The 25,593-nt window shown below is 41.6% G+C and overlaps 1 protein-coding gene across 1 annotated transcript in view; it reads right to left on the bottom strand.

Annotated features, from left to right (window-relative positions):
- The window catches only part of Mur89F (Mucin related 89F), a 53,766-nt gene extending 29,939 nt beyond the window's left edge, over positions 1 to 23,827 (bottom strand). The window contains exons 1-2 of the mRNA XM_089256473.1: positions 23,564 to 23,827; positions 8,620 to 8,682 (exon numbers count right to left, since the gene is read on the bottom strand). The gene's annotated coding sequence lies outside the window, so the exon portion shown is untranslated. The remainder of the gene's footprint in view (positions 1 to 8,619; positions 8,683 to 23,563) is intronic.
- Between the last annotated feature and the right edge of the window lie 1,766 nt (positions 23,828 to 25,593).

The raw sequence follows: 25,593 nt of genomic DNA, 5'->3' as shown, positions 1-25,593 counted from the left end.
CTGCAGTTCAATTTGCATTCAGGCTTCACATTTTTCCGTTTTTTTTTGGCTGCTCTTCTGTTTGCATGTTGTTTATGAAGTGTTTGAAATTCGACGTTCCTCCATGCCTTTTTTGTTTGTCTTTCATGTTAATGGACTTTACGCTCCCCCAGACATGAGCCATGCCAGCTAGACGCAGTGCAGCCCAGCGAATTCAATGCATCGCCATACAAACATCCATGGCGCGCTATATAGACTCTGCCTGCGTTTGCAGCTGACGCCGTTTTAGTTTGACTGCGACTGGGGCTAGAGCTTGTCATCGACTCTCCACGGAAAGTGGGGGGTGCGCATCATTTTTTAGTGAGAAACGTTTTGGCTGCGAGCCTGCCACAAATTGCAATTAGTTTAGCCTTACTTTCCTTCTTTTTTTCTCTCTCTTTCAATAGCTCCCCGAGCCATGTGTGTGCGACTAATATTAATAACCAAGTGGCAGCTGACGAAATATTTGCATACAATTGAAGACATGGCGGCAATGTGTGATATATCTCTGTGAGAGAGTGAGAGAGTGTGCGTGTGTGTGTGTGTGCGACGTGCGCGTCATGGCTATAAAGACAGAGCGCACATAATCATAAATAAAATACAGCACATCGCCACGCACTCACACACACACGCACACGCACACACACGCACATGCCACATGCTGCACGACAATTATTTGTGTTGCTGCAACACGCCAAATAAACATTTTTGTTGCCTGACTGGGGCTGGGGCCGAGACGAAAGCCATCATAAAAATGAAATACAAGGCAATATGGCTTGTTAAACATGTGCGCTGGCTGCTCTGGCAGCACTTGTCAGCAGTATTTTAATATGTATTGCCCCCCGTGCACCAAAAAGTTGCATATTAAATGCGCGCTCATAAGTAGGCAACGAGTCTCGTTTATTTATTTCGTTTTCATCTCACAGCTCGACCTCGCCTCTCACCTGCCCAAACGCAGAGCTGTCGAATAAATGATTTTCGCAATACATGAAAAGTAATCAAAGCTCTGTTGGAGCTGCCCGCCGTTGTGTGGCTGTTGAATGTGCACGCATATATATATATATATATTTAATATAGAAATTTTGGTGTGCCACTAAATTTCCTTATGGCATTTGAATTGTAAGTTTTCAGAGAATGCTCTACAAAAAATATATAATAAATATATATATATAATTAAAATACGTTTAGTTGATTTTGTTAATCTTGGAGCCCTGTTTAAATCTAGCAAGCAAATGAGATCTGAGCAAACATATCAATGCACAACTCTATATTTCAGATTCCTCAATATATTTCTATTTCCATTCCATATACAATTTGCTGTATAAGCTAGCCTTACGCCAGAGTAGGTAAATCAAAAGCATATTCACTCGTTCCGCTCATTATGGATTATTAATTTCACACACACGCACACTCGCTCACATGTATGTATGTATGCATGTGACGTATAATAAGTTGCCGGCAGCTGTTGGGGTCTCGGCAGCGCTTTAAGCAGGCAACTTTATACCAAATATGGGCTAATAAATCACACATGTGTACAACAACTATAACAACAATATCAACAGCAGCGAATAGCGACAACAACAACCGTATGAAATAATAACAAAACTTTTGCCATATCCTTTGCTATGCATATTTTGGCCCGCATTCGGTGCGCCCCAGTGGCTCTGACAAGCAAACGTTGATCACGCCCATCTGGCGCACTAATGAAATTCCTTTGGCCCCATCGCTGCCAACTTTTAATATCGAGCTGCAAAAGGCAGTTGCTAACGTAAACAAACATCACTGGCACGCCCACAGTTTTTAATTAAGGCCACGTAAGTCGAGCTCATTAAAAACTTGACTGGTCAGCCAATCGCAGTATATTTTTTTTCCTTCTGTTTTTTCCCCCCCGTTTGCATGCATCGCGCTTATCAAAGCTTGCAATTTAATTTCAGCCCAATATGTCGTTGTCGCTGTCATCGTTCGTGATGTCACCGCATCATAATGTCGAACGACCCTCAATACGCATTGAACAGACCCACACACAAACACAAACACAAACCCACCTGCCCACACGCTGCCATTCTCTCTCTATACACGCACTCGCGGCTCGTTTGAAAAATATCGCTTTATTATAATGGCTATCTGGCAAACAGCGCCATATGCAGTCCCATTGCACCGGCAACGGCTATGCAATCCGCACAACATGTTGACAACGCACACAGTCCTGGCCATGTCCTGAGGCGTAAACGAGCCACGAACAGTAAACAAATGGCCAGCGAACTGCTGCATCAACTGAATGTAACTGAATACATGCATGCAAACTATATATATATATGTGTGTGTGTGTGTGTGTGTGTGTGTGTGTGTGTGTGGGTGTTTCTAACAAGGTACCGTTCATATATATTTATTCACATATTACACAATCTTTTTTTTTTTTTTTCATAATAAAAATTTTTGCTGAAAATAATGTTTTCCGCTCGGTTCTGAAAAATGTTTTTATACGAAAATTGAAATTTGTTTAATACAGGGTTTTTAAATTTAGCAAAGCTCTAAATGAAAATTTGATATATATTTTCTAAATATGCATAAATCCAGAATCTAGAGAGCGAAAACATTTCATTATGTGATTTGCAGTTTCATTAAATTCATGATATTTTCGAGCTTAATAAAAATTTGGTTTTCCCACTAAGTGAAATATCATCAAATAATGAGTAAATGAAAATGGAGTAGTATATAAAATTTCAGCAAAGAGTTAGTAAAGTCTCGATCTGTTCACAATTTTTGTAGAATATTAGAATGTGCTGTTAATCTAAAGTTTTTTTATGACTTTCTTTTATTATATATATTTGAATCTAAAGCTTTGTTGTCTCTCATGCATATATGCCTTTAGTATTCAGAATAACCGCTGTAGCTTGTTTAGGGGATTTTCCCCTGGCAGGCGCGCGTGTCCCGCTGCCACTCTGAATGTATTCATGGCTGACTGTTGCCAAAAATAAAATCAAGTATAAGGGAAACCGGCAAAATTGTTCATGGCTGTTGGAACAACAATTGGCAGCTCGAGGTGGGCTGGTGGGTGGTGGTAGGTGTGTGGTGTGCGGTGTGTGGTGCATCCAAACAATTTGTTTTCGTTATTCTCACGCAGGCAAATAACGCTTCAATAAATAATAACATGGCGCCAATCATTCCATCTCTGTCACTCGCGCTGCTGTCGCTCTGTCTCTGTCTGTCACCATCTAAGTTGTGTAAACATTTTATAAAGCGCAATCGTGCAGAATAAATTGTATTTATTTATACAGTTATACCCTGTGCGTATTATGAATTAATAATACGGCTTGGATTATTATTATATAGAGGCAAAAAATATATAAAAATAAATTAAACTATATTGCAGAATGTTTGAAATAATTGCAGGATATCCTTATGTCATGCATATCTGCTGCAGCATAGATTCATGTATTTAGAAAACATTACGTCTTCAATTCTGTTGACACAATCAGTCTTATTAATTTCCTTTGGAGTAATTGTGAGTGATAATTTATTTTTGCATGAAAGCGTTTCAGCTTTAATGTCTATGGAAGGGCTGACTTGAAGGCTGAATAGCTAACGGACTTATTGCTTCATTTAATTGGCAATTGGCATTAAAACAGAGACAGAGACGTCAATCAAAATGATTGCATGAACTGCCGTGTGATGTCATCTGTGATCTGATGCGCTGTAGCTGAGTTGCAATTGACAAATTTGCATAGGCAACTAAATGAAAATAATGCAAATTTAATACCATTAAATTAATATGAAACTTGGTCAGCAATTTGTAATTTGCAAAGTGTAGCCAAAGAGCTAAACATTAAAGCAGATTTTTGAACGTCATTGAGATACTTATGAGACAGAGAAATTGAGAGAGAGATAAAGAGAGAGAGAGAGAGAGAGAGAGAGAAACAGAGTGAGAGAAGGATAGAGATAGAGAGAGAATGCTCTTGCTAATTGTCCACATAAATACTTATTTATTTATATATTTTATTTTATTTTTATATTTTTTTAAATAATGAGTAATTTTACAATGGTAATTATTTATTTTATTTTTATTTTTAAAATTTTAAAAGTAAATTTATAAAAATAAACCATTTAATAAAAGAAATCTTTAATAATATTTTATTTATTTATTTTTTTGGGAATATATAGAATGTTAATTTATAAATGTAAACCATTTAATATTTATTTTAAATTAATTTTATTTTATGTTACTTTATTTTTTCATTAATATGAAATGTCAAATTATAAATGTAAATAAGACGGAGCATCGTTAGATAGTATTTAATTAAATATTAAGTAATATACTTGGGTACCTAATCTTATCTATCTAGGCATATCTATTCATATTTCAAATTATTCCCACAAATAGCGGATAATCGCTATCACTATTTTAATTACATTCCAAAAATAAATGATTCATCCCTCACAATTATCAAATTCATTGAATTTTTGTTGCAACTGCAATCAGCTCAATGTGCGCTGAACTAGTTTGGTTTATTTGGCTAATATTTTGGCAGACTTTAAGATTAATTTCATGAAATAAACAGAGTTTGTGCAACAGTGTTTACACGTACGTACATGCACATGCGCATGCATGCATGTGCATGTGCTTGTGCTTGTGTTTGTGTTTGTGTTAAGGGCTTATTGTAACTGTGAATGTGAAAGGACAACAACTGTGCAGTTGAACGGACTAACCGCGGGTACTGCAATAACCACAACAAATGCAACAATAACAACAACAGCAACAACATCAGCAACAGCAACAACAACAGTGGCCACAGACACAACCGAAAAACAAAAGGCCTGGCCAACAGAGTAAATACATATACAACGATGTGGTGTATGGGTGTGTGTGTGTGTGTATTTACGCGTGTGTGCGCCTGTGCCCAGCAGATGCGTCAAAATGAACGGAAATTGGCTTAAAAATGACAACAGCATTGTGACAACAGCAACAACAACAACAACAACGCCAACAATGAGATCAGCAAATATCAAATGACAACATTTTGTTGCTGTTGCTGCACGTGGGCAGTTTCATAAGTTGTAATACGCAGATAATTAAAGTAAATCGAATAAAACATTGCACTTAAATTATTAAAGCAGCAGTAAACAAATGCATGGCAGAAATGTAAATATAGCCAGGTGGCCCATGCTCAACTTAGATATATGTATGTATGTACATAAATATGTGTAAATATATTGAATGTTATTGCATTGCCGTTACAGTGCGTACTTTTAGTTTGCACCTTTGAAATATGCGTAATTTATTCGCTGACAGTTTTAGAGTTTTTCTCTTGTTGCTGTTTGGTGGTGCAAGTGGTGGTGCATTGACTTTTGCACATTATGAGCTTAAAATTGATACGGCGTATGCGTGATGCTGCTGCTGCTGCTGCTGCCGCTGCTATAACGTATGTTGGCCGTTTTCCGCTGCGCACTATTTGGGGTCCTTTGAGCCATGTGCCTGGGTTTCGTTTTTCCTGTGGGCATCATTTGCACAAAAATTGCAAATGCTGCCGCCAACGGGCGCTGGACAACAAAAACCATGTGCGGACAAAAAGTTAACTGGCATTTTAGTTTTTCAGCTGGTTTTCAATTGTCAAACAAGCATGCTTTAAAACTGACATTTTCAATCTTTTCCTTTTTTTTCCCAGCTTGTCTATTGATCAAGTGCTTGTACACATGATATCAGTGCTCGCTCATAGAGCTTGATGTCTGTGCTTAACTCAATTGTTTGAACTCAGTCGCAGTTGTTAGTTATTAAAAGTGACTTTTAGCCAGAGGCTCTGCAGTGTTGTCGACTCTGTCAGTTAGGAAATTGAATTTCCATTTTGTTTGTGCACCATAGTCTATAACAATTCAATCAAAACTCAACTGAATTTATTGTATACAGTTTATGGTATTATGTATTTGTTATACAGTTTATGGTTTTATGGTGATTTAATCTTTTTTCTCCGAACACAAGCTACATATAATAGTAGATATGTTTTGGCTTAATTTGCGTATGTCAACTGTGGAAATTGCCTTCAGCGTTCCCAGAAATTTTATTTAAATTTATATATATTTATATATATATTTTATAATTTTAATTTCAGTTTTTATTGTTTCTATTTTTACTTGCATTTTTTTTTTATTTTTTGTTTATAAAATCATTTACCTTTGATTCATTTTTGCTATATTTAAAAATTTATGGGTATTTAATCTAGGGGTTCCTAGTTACAATTTCTTAGTGCCAGCAAACATTGATGAATATGTATGCATATAATTCATGTATTTTATGTGAAAATATATGAATAAACTGTACAAATGGAAACACATAAATACAAAAAAAATAATACTTGAAATTCTTAAATAATTCTTTAAATAATTAAAATATTTTCATTATTATATTTTGAATGGTTCAGGAATTTCAGATTTTTATTATTATTTTAACCTAAATTAAAATTAATATTCTTAGTATTCTTCCGGCAAACTCAGGTTTAACTTGAAATACAATCTACATAGTAGTATATCTTTCTAGTATGTCTGCATACCTACAAATTATATATTAACGATTTCATATGAGAGACTTAATAAAAAATTCTGTGCTCTCCACATTAATATATTTCAGATTGTATTTGAGAGATTTTTAAATAATTCTCTGTTTTTCAAATATTGCATTTTAAATATTTTATTCAGGAGAAAAAATCCTTTGGCAGTGCTGCCAGCCTGGCAAGGCTATGACCCAGCGTATGCCAGCAGTGGGTGCGTTTGCTCGCATGCTCCACACGCAAGCCGAGTATTTTGCCAGTTCCGCGTTGTCGCTGGTTTTCCTGTTTGCCAGTGACTTGTTGATTTTACAACTTTTCAATTGAACGAGCTGCAGCGTACGAGTCAGCAAATGTTTGCCAAGCGCAGCAGCAGCAGCAGCAGCAGCAGCAGCAGCAGGAGTTGGAGCAGCAGGAGCAGGCGGGGATAAATTTATTTTCAATTATGCATGAAAAATGTCGAGCAGTGGAAAATCGTAGTCGTTATGCTTATGCTCGGCGCACGCAGCACGGCTGAGAGTATCAGAATGCAACTTAAGTTGCAACGCAAACAAACGCCAGCGACATATCGCAATTTTGACAACCATGCATCAAAATATCTGTGCTATGTCCCCAGCTAACCATTTCGCCATATCCGAGACCCCATCTACATATATATTTACTTATATATATGTACATATATGTGTGTATGCCAGCCAACTGGCATGCGACTTCAAAGGATTGCAAATCAAGCAAGGCACGTACTTGAGCTGGAATTGAAAACTCCATGGGATATCGCCCGCTGCAGGAGGCAGCAGACGGTGCAAACAGCCAGTGGGCGGGCCAGACCGGCGAGGGGTGCTCCGTCAGTTTAGGTAGCGAAAATGGAAACGCAAATAATATTGAGTGTGGCGACGACTTTGCCCTCTTTGTCGCCTCGCGCTACCACTGGAGAGACTGTTATTGTGTTTGCCCTAAAAATAACCAGAAATTGCTTGGGTCTAGATTTGTTTACACAAAGGCGTTGCAAAATTGGCAAAAATGGTCGAGAAGCTAAACAAAATAAATAAATAATATAGCGGGCGTTCACTCGTTTGCTCCAAGGCAATGGATTGCTCGTTCCCATTGACAGGCGGCGTCAGTTGTCAGTACTTTTCTTGTGGTTGATGCAAGTGTCGCCCGTTGTTATTGTTGTTGTTGTTGTCAACAACTTTTTGGCAGCGTCTGACACTTGACACTTAATGTGCATCATTGCGCAGCTGACAACTTCAAGCTATTTCCGTGCTGCTGCCAGCAGCCAAGCAGCCAAGCAGCCAAACAGCCAAACAGCCAACCCACCTCACCCACCCCAACACAGCAGAAGGAGCACTTTGTTGTGCTCTCCAAAGTCGGAGCAGCTTCCTCTCTGCTCTCGCTGCTGTCATTTCAAAGCGAAAGTTTTGCATGGCCATAGAAAAAATCAAATAACAAATTGCAGCCGCAGCTGTGGAGTGGGTGAGTGGGTGAGTGGGTGAGCGCGGTGCACTCTCTGACATTTTTATGAGCAGCTGCAAAAGATTTTCGTCGTTCGCTTCTATTGCTCTTGTCTGCTTGTTTTCCACCAAAAATTTGTTGTGCGTGAAAAGTTGTGCGTTCATATTCTGTCTGTTGTTGATATTGTGGTGGGCAACGGCAACGGCAACGGCAACGGCAAAGGCGAGGCGAGACGAGGCTGGGCAGAAAGACGCGATATATCATTTGGCCACAGCTCGATCAATGCCAATCGAATTGTTGCCCGCAAAGTTTCCTGGCCAAGGACCTGGCCACCAGAGGTGTGCGCTGCAGTTGGCGGTGCAGCCAGCCACTCAGAAGGCAAAACAGCTGTTGGTAATTTACTGCCTCGCGGCCGAAAAGAAGGCGCGTCTTTCAAAAACTTTGCGCTGCGCTATGGGCAACATTTTGGCTCCTCTCGCCAACTTTCAATTAAGCTTAAAAGGACACAAGTTTGCAGTGCGCCCTACGGCCGGCAGCCTTCTGCTGGCATATTTCAATAAGTTTTCAAACTCAGGCCCGTGCACTAAAACAACATAATTCATACTTAACTCACCGAAACAGTTTCCTGGCAACAGGGGCGTGGCAAGTAGGCGGCTGGACTGCTGCTGCAAGTGCGCTGTAAAAAAGGCAAAGAGGGAAATAAAATTGCATTAGCTGGGCATAGATTTTATTGTGACTGTGTGTGTGTGTGTGTGTGTGTGTTGGTGTGTATGAGCTGCCAAAGATTTTGGGACTGCTCATAAAATGAAATGAAATTTATGTACAGTTGCAAAGTTGTGCTGCTGCAAAAGTGCGCGGCATAAAACTTTCAAAAGCAGCCAGGATGCGGCTAAACATGCGGCGCGGGGGGGTGTGCTGGTAGGGGCGATGAGGTGGGTGCATCCTGACAGCAGCGCGTAATTCAAAATTCGAGTGGCAGTCGCTGGCAGCGGCTAAACCAAAGCCAGGATGCGCTCTGTGGCAACAAACGCGACTTCCGTGTTGCGGCGAGCTCGCAACGGAGCCGAAAGCCAAAACCGAGAACTGCGAACTGCCAACTGCGAACTGCGAACTAAGAGAGGAGTTTGGCCAGCCAAGTGGGCAATCTGTTTACGCCTATTTTGACTTCACTCTTTTGCCAGTTGCAATTTGATTTGGGCCAACACCAAAACACACTCACACACACACCCACACGCACACACAGGCAGAGCACCCACTCCAGAGCACTCGCTGCGGTTGCGTTAAAAATATCTTTTCATTTAGAAATTTGCCGCAGGCCAGAGCTCACTGTCTTAGGCAGCAGCTGGCCGCATTGACAGTTTCCCACTCCCATTGTTGTTGCTTTAAATTCGTTATAGACCTTGGCCAGCTCGAGCTTAAGTGTGCCTCGCGGCTAAGGCTGAGCGCGGCGCAAACTCTTGAAATCGGCTTTGATGCGTTTTTCCAATTAAGTTATTGGAATCTTGGTTAAGAATTTCAACTGTGGTTTCGGCATCGGCATCGGCATCGGCATCGACGTCGTCCTCGACCTCTGCCTCAAAGGTTGGGCGCTTGCCGCCGATACCTATCACAGAATCGATTTTGCTCTAGCTACAGAGCAAACGATTTTAATTGAATTTGCGCAAGAGCAGCTGGCAAATATGCTGTGGTGTCTGTCTGTGGCGTTGCTCTCAATTAAATCGTAAGTAACTGACGATTAATATGATAAATCGAACATGCTACTCAAACTAATTGCAATACAAAGTACTTGAGCCGCTCGATTGTAGTTGCTGTAAACAATCTGATGAATATTAAATAACCTTAAAGATTACTAGTAAAATGCATATTAAGTAATGCAAATATCAGATAGAAATTTTATCGAGTAAATTCATCTATTATAATAAATATACAAAGAAAGTTATTCATAAATTCTTGTTTTATGCCAAAGTCTGAGAGACGTTCCAATTAAAGTTCATGGAGTCTATTGTCCATCCAAATGGCAAACTAATTGCTTTAAGTGCAGCTGTGCGATGGCTAACTGCAAGTTTGCCAGCTCTTGTTAAATTCCTAAACATTACACACAGGAGTATTAAATCAGTTGACAGCTCTGTGTGGGGTAAATATCAAGGAGTTGATAATATGAGCAAAGAAACCAGTTGGTTGATGCTGAAAAATCTAATTGGCCAACTTTTGTTTATCGATGGACAAAACTGCAGGACGTATCGACACTCACAGAGAGAGAGAGAGAGAGAGAGTGAGAAAGAGAGGCACTCGGAGACAATCAGAGACATTGAGACACACCCAAGTTGGCATTGTAATTACGGTTATTGCATATCCATGCAATCGAAAAAATGCTGTCGTCCTTTTTGGCCAGCTTGTTTTGGCCTGCCATCTGTGCTGTGTGCCGAAAAAGACGAAAAATTGAAATACGAAAATGCCTTACACTTGGGCCAGACAGTTGGCTAAGCGACACACACACACACACACACTCGCACACACATAGAGCCAATGGGACGTGCATATCTCTGGCATTGCCGGCATGCCAGTGCGCCGAAGTATGCAACCTTTTATAATCACAGCTATGTAGAAGCCGAGATTATCCCGTAAGGAGCCCAGGGCAAGGCGCACAAGTGGACAAGTAAAGAGCATAAAAGAAATATGAAAGCCAAGGAGACATATGATAGAAAATTTCAAATATTTACTGCATTTATATATAAATATTTAAAAGAAATATATGTATATCTACTCAAATTTATATAAATCTGTATGTATGTATGTGCCACCAAATTAAGCAAGTTGTCAACTTCTTTCTCTGGCTTTCTAGCTGCACTCGAGATCAACTATCGGACTGGCCTCGGCTAGGGAAGCCAATTGCCCAACAACGCCCACCCGCCCGCCCGCCCACCTCTCCATTGGCATCGCACACCTCTTTGCGGCATCCAGGCCACAAAAGTATGTGATTGGGGTAAAATATGTTGCCAGTTATGCGACTGCTCTCTCAATGTGGGTATGAATGAATGTATATAAATATCTGTGCACCGGGGGGTGAGTGGGGCTGTGGCTAGCAGGGGCAGCAGCATATGACAGCCAGACAGGCAGTCAGAAATGTGCGTTGGGTCAGGCGAGGCCTTGCTGTTGTTGCTTTATACTTTTATTTTTATTTTTATTTTTTTTTATTTCTGTTTTGCAATCATAAATATTTCATACGCAATTTCATAAGATTGGACGAGGGGCCTATCCTTTATAGTAAATCAAAGTGGCTTTAAAAATTTTATGCTCCGTCTGGACATAAAAATTTCATATTGACAAATACACAAACAGCACACACACACACACACACTCACACACACAGCCACACACACTTGAGCACATTTTGCTAGTCTGAAAGTTATATTTGTATTGTTGCATTCTCAAATAATTTACTTTTGCATGGCTCTTGTGCAATTTGATTTTAATTCAATTAGAGCATTTCGCAACAGAATTTTCCTGGAAAAACTCCATGTCTACATTAGTTTACCCACTTATTTCATGCGTGAGGATGTCAACAAGCTCGTTAACTGCAGTTGATAAGAGTTTCACTCAAATCTATTTGCCATTGTCTGTGCCAGTAGATATATGTACATAATATGTATGTATGTATGTATGCATGTGTGTGTGTGTCACACTATTATTGCTCAAGCACATTTACTCCAGCGTTTAGATCGCTTCGTTTACACATTTTTCAACGCATTTTCACCAACATACATCACTGCTAGTTGCTGTTGGCTTTTTGCTTTTATTCGCCTCGTGTATTGCTGCTGTAAGACAAAGGCAAAACAACGTTTGTATGTGTTGTCAAGATGACAGAACGTTTTGCCAACGTATAAGTAGCCTGACGACGAGCACACTCCCTCCCTACTGGCACTCCATATCCTTCACATGCTTGAAACGCCCTGTCATTTGCACTACAGCAAACCGAAGCAGCCATAGAGCCTCTGCTCAACATGATGCAAGAGCAGTGTGGGTAATCACACTAGCTGCGAATTCTATACGGACTCTGTTGTGCTCATTTAACACTGGAGCACAAATAAGATTCTCAAAACGCTATTGACAATCCCAAGCAAGTGCTTTCGTCTCATAACGCAGTCGTACATGTGAATTGTTCTTCTGCAATTATTGGATTTACGAAATATCCAAGAATCTATTTGTATTATGTAATTCTAAGAAATTTATTTCTGCTATGAAATGTAATGAGTTTACTTTTATTTTTATTTTTTTCTCAATGTCCATTGGCCTTGAATTAAAAATTGTAAAAGTGTTTGTCTATTGAAGCTGTAAAATAATTACGCTCTCTTTTAAACAACCTTGGCTTGTATATAGAGTATTCGAAATATGAAGGGAAATAAATATCCTTTGACTCCCCATGCACTTTACTTAATTCAAATATTTATCGATTTATTATTTTTATTTAACTTAGGCTGATATTTATTCATGAATTATTATTGTTTCTGTACAATGATATTATCTAACAGAAGAAATTTTAATCTTGAATTATTATATAAACTGCTTCAACTATGCCGCATCTACGTTTATCGTTTATTTTCAACATTTTTAATATCTTCGGCATTTCTTGATGGACTTTAATGAAAATGTTTATATTATGCTGCCGACTGAAATTAAATGGAAAAGGCAGTAAAGCAAGCCTTTTCATTTCCAGTATTTGCAATTCAGTCTAAATTTGATTGGATTTTTCATAATGCTATATACACGTTCAATCAATACAAATATTCTATGTAGAGACGGAAATGAAGGCAAGTTAATTGCAGCAGAGCTGCTTTGTCCTAGGCCCCTTCATTAGACATTGCCCAGTTATTTGCTTCATTCATTCTCAGTATTTTCTACACTTTCTCCAATTAAGAATGGATGTGACCGACTAGGAGATACCATGAACCAGGAGCTAATTGAATTCCCAGTTTATAAAAAGTTGATTAATGAAAACAAGATTGCCTTGCTTACGATAAAATAACAGAGACATTTGAAGACTCGATATACAGGCGAGCGAATATGACTAAGACTCTTTCCACATTTCCTTTTAACTTTAATACTCAATCTCGCCTATTTTTAAAGCGTGTAAAGAGTCTTACCATGGCAAACATATTTCTACAAATTTCTAATTTCCATTTAAAATCGTCTTCTTCGTATTTTTGCTCTTGAATTTATTCATTTTTTTTTTATAAAAATAATTCTTGCTCTAATTCTGAGTCTTTTCATTTTAGTTTACGGCTCTAAGCTGCATACACTCTTGATCTTTAATGTCATTTAAGTTATAAATTCTAAGCATAGAGAAAATTTCGTAAAATATATCAACGGCTGAGAAAACAAAGCTTATTCCATATGCAAATAGCAGGCAAAGGGCGAGCATTGAGAGTGGTGTGAAGAGCTTTAAATAATTGTTAAATGTGCAATTTTGTTACGCTTGGCACAGAGAATAAATTCGAAATGCAACTATTTAATAAGCATCAAGATGACCAGCCATAAATAATCCATGCTGCATTTACAACTTATCCAATGGGCCGGGTCTAAGTTAAAGCTTTTAATTGCTTTGTTGTTTTTCGTACGATGCTGCATGCCAGAGGAGTTTCGGCTCGACTCCCATGCATGCATGTGCATGCTAATACATATACATATACATATGCATATACATACATAAGCACATACATTATTATTCAGTCCAAAAATGCAAAAACAATACCAAAACGGAAGTGTCAGTGGCTGGTACACTGTCTACTCAAGTGAGCTACCAGAAGAAATGAAAAAACAAAAAAACAGCAAAACAAAAACAACAGCAACAACAACAAGCTGTTATGCTATGCTCCCAAGCTCCAACACATACCCACGTGGTTGATGTACAGCACAATGCAGCAGCGAGCGAGTCGCATTCTGCTCAAGCGTTTATGCGGATCCTCTACTGCATGGCCCAACTGGAGGCTGTTGTTGTTGTTGTTGTTGTTGCTGTTGTTGTTATGAATACGATGTGCCTCGTTTTGTGCTGATGAAGGGCTTGGGGGAGGGGAGGCGGCGGTGCAGCGTGGCTGTGTGTGTGTCGGGGGGTGGGGCATGGGTTAAGCTGCCGGCAGGCTTGTGCAAGCGCCGGCTGAGCCATACAACTTATTTATGTTGGCTGCGTTGCGGCAAGTCCGTTCCTCTGCACAGTTGTCTGGCCCATTGTCCGGCCGTCTGACTGATTTGCATCTTCTGTGCATGCCTACTTACATACTGATGCATATATACTGCAGCAATATGCACACACGCACCCACACACACACACACCCACATACACACACACATACATACACGCATGCAGCAATTATTGCACTTATAAAATTCTGCTCCTTGCAGAGCAGACTCCCAGTGTGTGTGTGTGTGTGTGTCGCTTCTTTTTGGTCTGGTTTTTGGCAAGGCTCGTTGGCCTGCCTAGCCACCCACAGCCACCAGCACTGACAATTATCGTTGAAAGTGCCGCCACCACCATCATCAGCCACCCCCTCTTTGCGGCTGTCCTTTGAGCGGGTCATAATTCCTAAAATGTTTTGACTTGCACTCGCCCTTTATGCTGATTTACTGGCTGTTGCGGTTTTGTGACAAATCTGTTTTGCTCACTTGATGTGATTCCCTCACACCCCCAGACCGCTCCGCTTCTGCTGTTACTGCTGTGGCTTAAAGTTGCCCCAAAAAGTTTCGTTATTTCGAGCAATTTAGTTTTGTATTTATACACGCTGCGGCCTAGTCATTAGGCATAAATCAGACGACGCAACATATATACATACATATATGTTAGCTTGAGTGCAAAACTCATTAAATCACGCAATGTTCGGGGCGTGCCCAAAGTTTAAAGGGCGTTTACGCATAGATTAGGACAAGGCGTTACGCCCTTGAGCCTGTATAGCTTTTTAATGGGCTTGAGCTTATAATGCATGTATTATCCCATATATGTATATATATACCGAATGAATTATAAATAGTAAATCTGATTGCGCTAGCTCCTCGCACAGAGTTTAAATCTCATGCATTTAATTCAATTTTCGCCTGCCCCAGCTGCAGCTGGAGCTTTGGCTCATTATAATCGTGGCCCCAACAACAGTCGCAAGATGGTCAAACAATAAAAAGCGACCTAATTGCCTTGGCTACGCAGTCATTTGCTAATTTATCGTCTTGCAACCTGATGAAGCTCATGCCCAGGCAGCCAAGCAGCTAGTTACAAGACTGCGGCTGGGACATGGGCCCGGGGCCAGCACGTAGCCTCAGCGGCGGCTCAAGGTCGTCGCTGTGGTCGTTATCGTCGCTGTTCCAATAATAAATTTATGCCTTTTGTTTTTCTTGTACCCTATAGCAGAGGGTATGTTGCTTTTGTGCAGTGTGTTGTGCTTACTTACATGCGTAAGTATGTAGGTCCATTAACACTATCTATCTTTCTCTATCTTGTTCCACAATATCACTGATGACTGATCACTGATATTATTTATACATATTCTGCTTTTGCTTAGGCTATATAATATTGTTGCTTAAATTTATGTTCATACTGGCAATCAATCTGTTAACATCATAGTTTTATTTTAAATAAAAAATATAAATGAAAATAAATAAAAATTAAATTAAAAGGAAAAATAATTAAAAAATAAGAATAAAATAAAAATACTATAGAAAATAAGCAAATAATTACTTTCGTAAAATTAAAGATTTAAATTAAATTAAATAACTTCCCAATTTTCAATGGGTTCAGGGTATACAAATTAAAACGAAACAAAAAATGTTGAATGAAAACTATATAAAGCAAAATTAACACCAATAAGCATAAATAAAAAACAATATATAATATATATATATATATAAAATTATTAAAAAAAAATATATATATGTTATAATTGAACATGAAATAAAAAAAATTAGTTATAAAAAAAAAATGAATAAACATAAAATGTTAAAAAATATTAATAGATATTAATTAATAATATATGTTAATTTTATTTTTTATAAATATTATATTAAATTTTTTTTTCTTATTTTTTACATTTTATGTGTATTAATTTTTTAGTTTAGCTGCCTCGATTATGTAAAATTATCCACATAAAATATTTCTGAATCAGAACATATAGACTCTACAGATAAATGCAAATGAAATTCCCACTATATCCATATGAAACTTTTTTTATATATTTCCCTAAAGGAGCAACAGCTCAGTTCACTTTTAAGTCGACCAAGTCTCTCCATACTAGATTACCACTACCGCAAGCGCAACTTGTTGTTCTTGTTGTTGTTGCCTGGGACATAGACTGAAAAAGAAGTTATAAAAGTGGACTGCGCGCCTGGCCAGGGTGTTAATTCAAGTAAATTGCTGCAGGGTAATTGTCGTAGTAAATGTGCGCGTGCATCTGTGTGCGTGTGTGTGTTTATCTGTGGTCGATGGCCACTCCAGGAGCAATGGTCCAATGGGCTACAATGTGTCTCATTTGGGTACCAAAGAAGCATGCAATTTGCCGGCATTACGGCTGCAACAGGACCAAATCATAGCCGTGGGCATCATTCTGTTCCGTGCCTAAGTCATTGTGAGCTGAATTCGAGCGAGGGAGGCGTGGCATGAGCATGGGCATGGGCATGGACATGGGTGGCTAGATAGAGGCCGAGCAGGCAGAGTTTGTGGTTTCAGCCCGTAGTCATAATTGTGGTTTTGGCTTGCAATGCAACAGCTACTGCCAATGCCACTCCTGCCACTCCTGCCACTCCTGCTGCTGTTCTGTTACTTGTGCACTTTAAGCCAACAAGTATTTACACATCGTTAAGTTTGAATTACGCCAACAGTGAATGTATTGAGTGGAAGCTTCAACTTACTTCTCAAACGCTCGTCTCACTGAAGGACAAGCTGAGCGAGCGAGCGAGCGGCTGACCAAGCTCCTACTTAACCTCCTTGGCTCCACAGCTGGCCCAGGCATTCTTGGCATATTCGTTCTGTTGTGAACCCGCAAATTTTATGAGCCATGCCCTTGCATATTCTTAGCCAATTTAAAGCGCTTTTAAATCCCATAGTTTCGCATTGATGTCTTTTATATGATTTCATTTTTTACTCGACTTTTTATTATATATAGCATATATATTTATATATGTATGTATATATATATATACGTTTTTTAATAATATTTTTCTCTGACCCTTTCAGCTTTCTGTGTGTGTGTGTGTGTGCAAGCATTGGAATTTGCGGCATCTGCGGCCTGTTGTTCCGGCTGTTGCCGTCGCTTTCGCTGCCGCTGTCTCTGCCTCTGCCTCTGTCGTTGCCATTGCCGTTGTCGTTGCCGTGGTCATTCCGGCTGTTCCGGCTGTTGATTCACTAGTTACATACTCGAATATGCGTTTTATTATGTCAACATTGGGTCATTGTTCATCTGATGCTGGTCATATCATAACGCTTTTCTGCTGTTTTTCTGCTATTTGTTTGATTTCTCTTCCTCCTTTTTCTTTTTTTTTTCTCTCTCTTTTTGGCCCTTTGTGCGGCTTTTGGTTTTGATATATTTGTTATGCTGACCATAAGCTCTGTGTAATAAATTTGCCCAGTTTTGAGCTGGTAATTGTCAGGCAAATGGACCAAATCCTGATTATAAGATTACGCTTTTGGCAGTAATTTGGGTTATTCACTCATTATTGACGTGAGGAGCCCAGAAAGAAAGCCAAGAAATAGAAACTCATTTTGCCTTTAAATACTCGCAATTTCCTTGTATGAAATCTATGGCGCTCACACGTTGCCAATGGCATTCATAACCTTTATTTATATGCGTCATGCCGGAAATTACATTGCTACCAAATCTAGGCAAAGACAATGCCTTTAGTCGCTGCGGTGACTCACGCCAGTTGACGCCAATGTTGGGCACAATGGACTGTGACAGGACAGTTCAACTTTATCTGAATGCCGCATCCATTGGCAAAGCTGCAAGTAACTAACGCCCATTGGCCCGGCCTGTCAATTGGCAGTCTCTGTTCGATAGCTGTGGAATAAGTAGCTGAATGCAAACGAGCAGAAGGGCCTGCAGGAGATAACTTAAATGTCATGCTTACATCTCACAAAACAAATCTGCCACTCGTACTCTGTAATAGATTAAAGTCTTTTAGCTACATACATATATACGAGCCCAGTCGAGTCGAGTCGACTGGCGCTGGCAATGGGCTGACATTGTCACAGCGCTCTGTCGGCTATGGGCCAACAGTGGCTACTACATTCAATGTCCGCCCAAATGAAATTGAAGAAAATTGCATTTGCACGAGAGACAATTTCGAAACAATTGCAAAACTGTCTGACAAGCTACCTGTGATGCTGCCAAACAGTTTAGCAGGTAATGCCTTATATCGATATCGTTCTATGTCCACCTTCGTATTGGAGAAAGAGACAGAGACAGAGACAGACACAGAGAAAGAGACAGAGAGAAAAAGACACTGAAAAGAGTCACCGTTCGTGTTTGGCAGGCAGTTTGATGCAGTTAGTTGACTATTGACTGCCAGGCCAACTCCCAACTCGAGATATCGCGTCAGTTGCAGGAATCGCATGCATTGAGCACTGAGAGTTTTTGGCACAATTCAGCCATTTGGCGCAGCGAGCGCTTCCCAAGCCGGATTCATTGACCAGGAGCACTGCCATCAGCCTTCAGACACTGGCTGGCAGGCAGGCAGGCAGCGCCCTGTCCAAGCGTGGCTATAATTTTGTTAAAGGCAAACGTTGCAATGCCTGCAAAGTGGAACATGCTGCCAATGGCCAATATTCCAGCCCAGCCCAGTCGATGGCATTGCACTTTTTGGTCAATGCCCGAAATTGGCATACGTACCACACATATGTGCGATGTGTATGCGATCTATGCATCTATGCATGCATGCATATATACGCAGATGCATAGCTGCCCGGCCAGAATGTGTTGGCAAAGCGGCTTAAATGGGCCCAGACAGCTAAGCGCTGGGCCGATGGCTAAAACGGCAAGTCAACTGCATAATTGCTTAATTTGCTCCCTGAGTTGCTATCGGCCGCATTCATAAGTTGCCGGCGATGGCTTTAGTTACCGTTACGGCACATGAGCCAAGCCGGCCTCAACGTTCGGCTCAGTTCAGTTCAACTGGCTCGCATTGGGGCATTGCTGGCATCAATGGGAAATTGGTTGTCTCTTCAGTGTCGCATTTGGTGCAACAATTTTGTAGATTTCCCCAACCGGCTGGCCAACCGCCTGAGCTACTACTGCAAATTTGTACAATGACAAGACGAGGTCCTGGCACGTAGCAAACACGTAGCGGAACAATCGAACAAACATTGACAGCCCAAATCCAGATTGGGTCGAGCAGCAGCAGCCAACCTTTCGGGTTAGCCAAATTGTCAGGCATGTCTTCCCAACAACAACTTAAGACCTATTCGAAGAAGAAGAAGAAGACGACGACGGGACACGTGTTTAGCTCGTGCAGAGTCGCCCTTGTGTGCTGTCAAGTCGCCGTTGTTATTAGATAAGGGACGGACCAGTGGCCAAGCTTACGGCTTGGCCTACACCTGTTGCCAATTGTTGGGCTATCTGCCTTTGTTGTTGCCATCAACAGCAGCAGCAGCAGCAACAGCAGCAGCAGCAGCAGTTCATGTTTATGGCTTTTTGCCTCTGGCTGGCCCCGTCTATTGGGGCCCCTTCAAGGGGTCTGAGTACAGGATTTGTTCAGTTTGTTTTAAATAAATTTTACACGGAAGCTTTTATGTAGATTTTATGGTAATTGGTTAGCTGCTACTACCTTCGACTTGTTGCTGTTGTTGTTGTTGTTGTTGTTGTGGCTCGCACCGACAAGTGCCCCGAGCTGCCTCTGCTTAGCCACAAGCCGCACTTGGCTTTAAGTAGCAGCGGCAAAACGGTAACAGCATCAACGAATTGCGCTGATTCACGCTCTGAGTATGTCGAGAAATCGCACAAGAATTACATGATCAGAAGTTATTTCATTATATTTTGTTGCGAGCTCACGAGGTGTGGCCCAAAAGCCAACGCTCGACTTTCTCCATTCTCTGTGGGGCTAGACGGCGCACAGCTGTGCGATACAAATATGAGATACAGATGTGAGCTAAGAAGCTTTGTTAGCTAATCGCTTGCATCACTTGACCATCGCGTGTCAGCTGGCCATCTTTTCTATCGAGTTCAAGTTGAAGTTTAATTGAATAATTTGCAAACAAAGTTGCCAAAGGCCAACAGCCAGCCGGAGTGCATTGCATATTTGTATTTGCAGCAGCAATTTGATTGTTGTTGTTCGTTTGTTTGTTCGCCTATTAGAGCCCCGCACGACTCGTTGGATTGTTGTTGCCCCAGTGTGCGTAATTGCGCACTCTTTAGATAAACTACTCTGTAAATAAGCCGCTTCGGCACATTCATATGTTTATTTTTGGCAGCGAGTGCCTCGAATTTGAGATGGGGAGAAAGCTTCTCATACAAATTTGTGAATGCCTGACACAAATATGTATGTGTTTGTATGTGTTTATGACTGAGTACTGTCTGTGGCTGTGGCAGTGGCTGTGGGCTTTGTTCTTGATTGATTGAGCCGAGCTAATTAAAGCCGCAGCTATGATATCACACCGAAATTCCCAATACAATGACCGCAAATTGTTGCATTTTTGTAGGCAGAGCTTTTTCTTTTTCTTTTAATTGGCTCACAGCTGCTGCTGCCTTCTGCAAGTTCTTTGGGCCAGGCCGGAGCCAATTAATTTGCATAAAACAGAAAATATGCAAATGCCAGCGCCAATAGACCCAGAAACAAGAGCTGCCCACTTGACTGGCACAAATCATGTTTACACATGAGCAGCAGCCTGGGTCCGAGCTCCGACCGAAGCAAATTCTTTCCAGCACTGCCCAAAAAGCACCCACACTCTGCGGTTGGCGGTGCTTGTGCTTATTGGCAGATAATTGACATATAAAATTAGCATAATTTTTACACCAGCCAAGTGACAAGTGAGCAGTTTCGGTCCGAGCTCAACGGACCAGCGGACCAGCGGACCGATGGACCCATCGCCCGTTGATAGCCATCGGAATACGTAATGACCAAATCGTATAGGAATCATTTCACTTTTTCCGTTTGCTTATGGCGTGAGGCCCATACTATTAATATATTAAATTGCTGTCCGGAATTTAAATTAATAAATTAGGGTTCTCGTTCTGAGCGAGGGGCCGTTGCCATAACGGAAAGTAAAGAAAGTGTCTGTGTGTGTGTGTGTGTGTGTGTGGCAATTAATGCGTGTGAACTTGGCGATGAATAAGTCAAGGCCCATGCGGCGTATGGGTAATCTAAGCACTCACACACATTATCCAGTAAATACTTTAATGAAAGGCTCGGGCTGCTCTCAAATATCTCACTTGCCCAAACTCTGGCGTTTATTAATTTAATAATGCCTCAAGCGGGCGTAAATTGGGGGCGGCGGCGGCTTTCTTGACGCTCCCAAAACTCAAATTAAACAGATGAAGCTCATAAACGTGAGCCAACTGGGAGCCAGACAGCCGGCAGGGGAGCGTTCGAGTGTGCAGGTGGGCCGGGGGAATTCACCTGTGCACGCCTCATCGCCTGCGTCATATTAAACTGCCGATGGGCAGAGCCCGACAAAAGGATAACGCGCCCATTTCAAATCCGTCAAGGACCCACAGCGCCACGCCTCCCGAGTGATTTATGGGCGGCACTGAGTGGCTACCGCGTGGCAGCCAACGCGCACATACATAGTTGCCTCGGCCACTAGACAAAGCGTCGAGGACATGCATAAATCGGCGCGAATGTCAAACGAGCTGTCAACATTGTTGCCGTCGCGCAACTTCCAGTGCCGCGCTGTCAATGTTGTCCTGCGACAAACAATTTAATTTATGAAAATCGTTGAAAACTAAAGCAGAATGCCAAGCAAATTGACAAAAGCGAACAGCGGACAGCGGAGAGTGGACAGCGGACAGAGCAGAGCTGCGCAGCACAAGAAACCTGCAAAAAGAATCAGAGACAGCTACGAGCGAGAGACAGAGGCGGAGGCGGAGGCGGAGACGAAGTGGCACAGGAAGGGTAACGTTAAGAAAAAAAGTTTCTACAATGCTGTCGGCGCAGAAATCCTTCAATTGAAGTGCAGATATATATGTATATAAAGATATATATATATATATATATATATCGCTTTTTTTACATTTGACACTTGAGTGCCTCTGCCGCTGCCGCAGCCAGTGGCTCTGCTTTTGGTAGGACAGTTTGCGCAACGAATCAAATTTAAATTTCTTGATTGTCTAGTCGAGTGGCAGTCCAAACTCGGAGACTGAAACATTGAGTTCTGCAGATCCCTTTGCGATTTGCGCATAATAATAATTTGAACGACGCGTCGACGTGCCCGGAATTGTTGACTGGTCACTGCCGATGATGACTGCCCCCCCCACAACCCCTTGCACGCCTTGCACGCCTTGCACTCCTAGCTATTCCCAGCCGCTCTCTGCTCGCATCGCCTCCTGTTAAAAATCATCGCAAGGGCCAAATGTCGCGCGGGCTAAGTGACTGATGGACTGCTGCCCACTGACAGGGATAGAGACTGGAGAGTGAAGAGTGGAGAGTGGTGCGGGTATCGTCGCATCCATAGCGGTTGTTATCTGCGTTCGCTGTCAGCTCCAATCCATGCTGTTAAATGGAGCAAAAAGTGTTGCCCGAACAATGGTGTCAATTAAACATTACATTGTTGTTCCTTCCACTATGATGGACTAAGGGATGCAGATGCCCATGATTCCTCTGGGTCACAGCGCAGCGAACCCTCGATTTTAAATGCCTGCAAGTTTTCTATTTCTTTTACGTTCTTCTTGTTTTCTTCTTCTTCTTTTTCATCTTCTTTTTTTGTGTCTTCCTGTTACCAAATTGACTTCAACTTGTGCGTGTCTTGGACTGCTCAGCAATAAAAGTCTATTAAAGCGCTGTAGTTTAATGGCTTTGTTTGGCTCTCAGCTACATTTTGGACTTTGAGGTTTGCCTGCCCTACCCGCCTCCCTCTCCCTCTCCCTCTCCCTTTCCCTCTCTGCCTTCCCTATATCTCTTGCGCTGGCCGTTTTGATTGAGCTGCGAGTGCTGACTTACAGCCCTTTCGGTTTTTACAGCGCGCAGCAGCCCTCTAACTGGGTCCTTTTTTATGGCGCCGGCCGCGCTGATGAAGGCTTTAGAGTGACATAAAATGAGATAAATGCCGCTGCGAGGGGCTAGACTCACTAGGCTAGACGCACAACTGGACCTTTTAGTGGCAGTGGAAGGGCTGCCTCGTTTTCATTTCACTTCAGTTCAGTTAATGTGGCAAGTGCTTATTTATAGGTGTATGTGTGTGTGTGTGTGTGTGAATTTGATGACACTTAAAGCAGCACAAATTCTGTGAAAGCTTTTGCATAACTTAATCAATTAGGCACAAATTTGCCAGCAATTAAATTTTCTCTCTTTGAAAGCAATATATTATACATGAACTGTAAACTTCTTTGTAAATTTGGCTTGTATTAATTAAAGGCCCATCATTTCATTTCACTCACCGATAGAATTATTTATAATCTAATTGATTAATCTCTTAAGATCTGCAATTTCTCAACACTTTTCACACTTTGCACACAAAATTCGCAAGTCGCTTTACACTTCAAGCATATATATATATATGTATGTATGTATGTATATATCTGTTTGCTTCTGGGCTTGGTTTATTTCGCACACTGCACAGACGCGCTACACATATCCTGCCGCAGGATAACCGCGCACAAATCCAGACCTCAACTGGAACGGCGCACGCGTGACCGAGATGAGAGTTTGCTGAATGGCGGCAGGGCGACGTTCTTATATACCCTCGTGTCCCTTGCTTGGCGCGAATTTCTTTTGGCCGCTGCGGCCGCTGCGGCCGCTGCGGCCGCTGCTAATGATGACTGATAATGCCCATGATGATGATGATAATGATGTTCTTGTAGCGACAGCGGCTGCGACTGCGCAGCCGGCGCAACTCTTTCTCAACTGAGACGTTCGCGATTTTCGCTGCTCTCCATACAGTTCTGAGCAAAAGCCCTGCGTCGCTGCCAGCGTCGCTGTCGGCAGCGTTACGTTGCGACGTCGACGTCGCATAAATTGTAAGCGAGCCTCTGCTTCTAAAGGGGTATTCTCAAGACGCTGACGTCGCTGCCGCGGCTTGTCTTTACGAATTACGCTTACGGCTCTCGCTCGCTCTATCTCTGTCTCTTTCTCTCTTTCTCTCTCTCAGCGTTTCTGGTTTCTGCCGGCTGCTTCTTTGGCCAAAAGCGGGCAAAAAAGTTCTTCTTGTTGGTCAACAGTGTTGGCTTTTTTGGCGCTGTCTTTGCGTTTCTTGATTGGTCAACCAGCGCAGCTCCACTTGACTGCGACTGGGATTGCCCTCAGCTGTGTTTGTTTAGCCTGACTTTGCGTCAATTCGCAGTTACTCATTTCGCTTTGGCTTTTGTTTTGCTCTCGGCCGGCCTGATTTATGGCGGAAAATTATTGTTTTTTTTTTTTTGTTATTGTTATTGTTCGCGTAACGTACGGCTCGTCGGCGGCTCGGGCGATGCAACATGTGATTCATGTGCCTTAATTAGATGAACATAAAGCGCTTGGTGTTAAAACCGCCGAGGCCTAAATTTGGCCGGGGTTCGTTGAACCAGCCCCCCGCTCCTAGAGCTCTGAGAGCGCTGTCTTCTGGAAATCGCTCGAGCCTTGCGGAAACTCAATTTGGCCTATCGCCGATGAACGTGCAACGATTTGCGCTAGTCCCTTCAAATTGAAATCCTCGACAACGATTTACCCATAAACATGGAGATAAAAAAATAAATAAAGCAGAGAGTCGGGACTCTGTGTGAAATTAATTCCAACTGCTCTGACAGGCACTCTCATTTGGAGCCGTCAGTTCATCGAAGAACTTCCCCGGTTATTTATTCGCCGAATATTTGAATTCTCTTTTATCTGCGCTGAGCACAGATATTTCATTTTCAAAGTCTACCATGTCATAAACACCCCGCCTAGAGACACGAAATTTCAATATTACTGTGATTATATAGGCTGGCATGGGGGCGTGCAGCGGCCTATCTGTGCGTATCTTTGTATTTGTGTAGCTCAAGCCAAAGTCTGTGGCACAGGTGCCGGCTGTGGCCAATGCTGTTGCTTCTGTTGTTGTTGCTGCTGCTGTTTTGGCTCTTTACGCGCGAACGTGATTTGCATTTGTAAGTAGCCAAGACAGCTCGCACACAGATATGCGTGTGGGCTGTATACGTATGTGTGTGTGTGTGAATGTGTGTGTGAGTGTGTGTGTGTTACACAAATGCTAAAATAATAAATTGTTTCAAATTATTGGCACTTTGGCACTGATCAAATAAATGTGTCTTGGTAATAACAATAATAATGCGACAAGAACAACACATCGACACATCGACATCGACCCCGTCAGCAAAGCTTAGTTCACGTCTGTCTGCCAACATTTGAAAAACAGACAGAAAAAAATGCGAGCCATAAAAATATGATTATGATTTTCAATAATCACACGCATTAAATTATCATAATGCGCACATTTTCA

Source organism: Drosophila navojoa, chromosome 2 (genome assembly GCF_054131105.1).
Source record: "Drosophila navojoa isolate 15081-1374.11 chromosome 2, UAZ_NAV_1.0, whole genome shotgun sequence".
In the NCBI taxonomy this organism is placed as follows: Eukaryota; Metazoa; Arthropoda; class Insecta; order Diptera; family Drosophilidae; genus Drosophila; species Drosophila navojoa.
The sequence above is the reverse complement of the archived record's forward strand: the minus strand, read 5'-3'. Positions and strand labels throughout refer to the sequence as shown.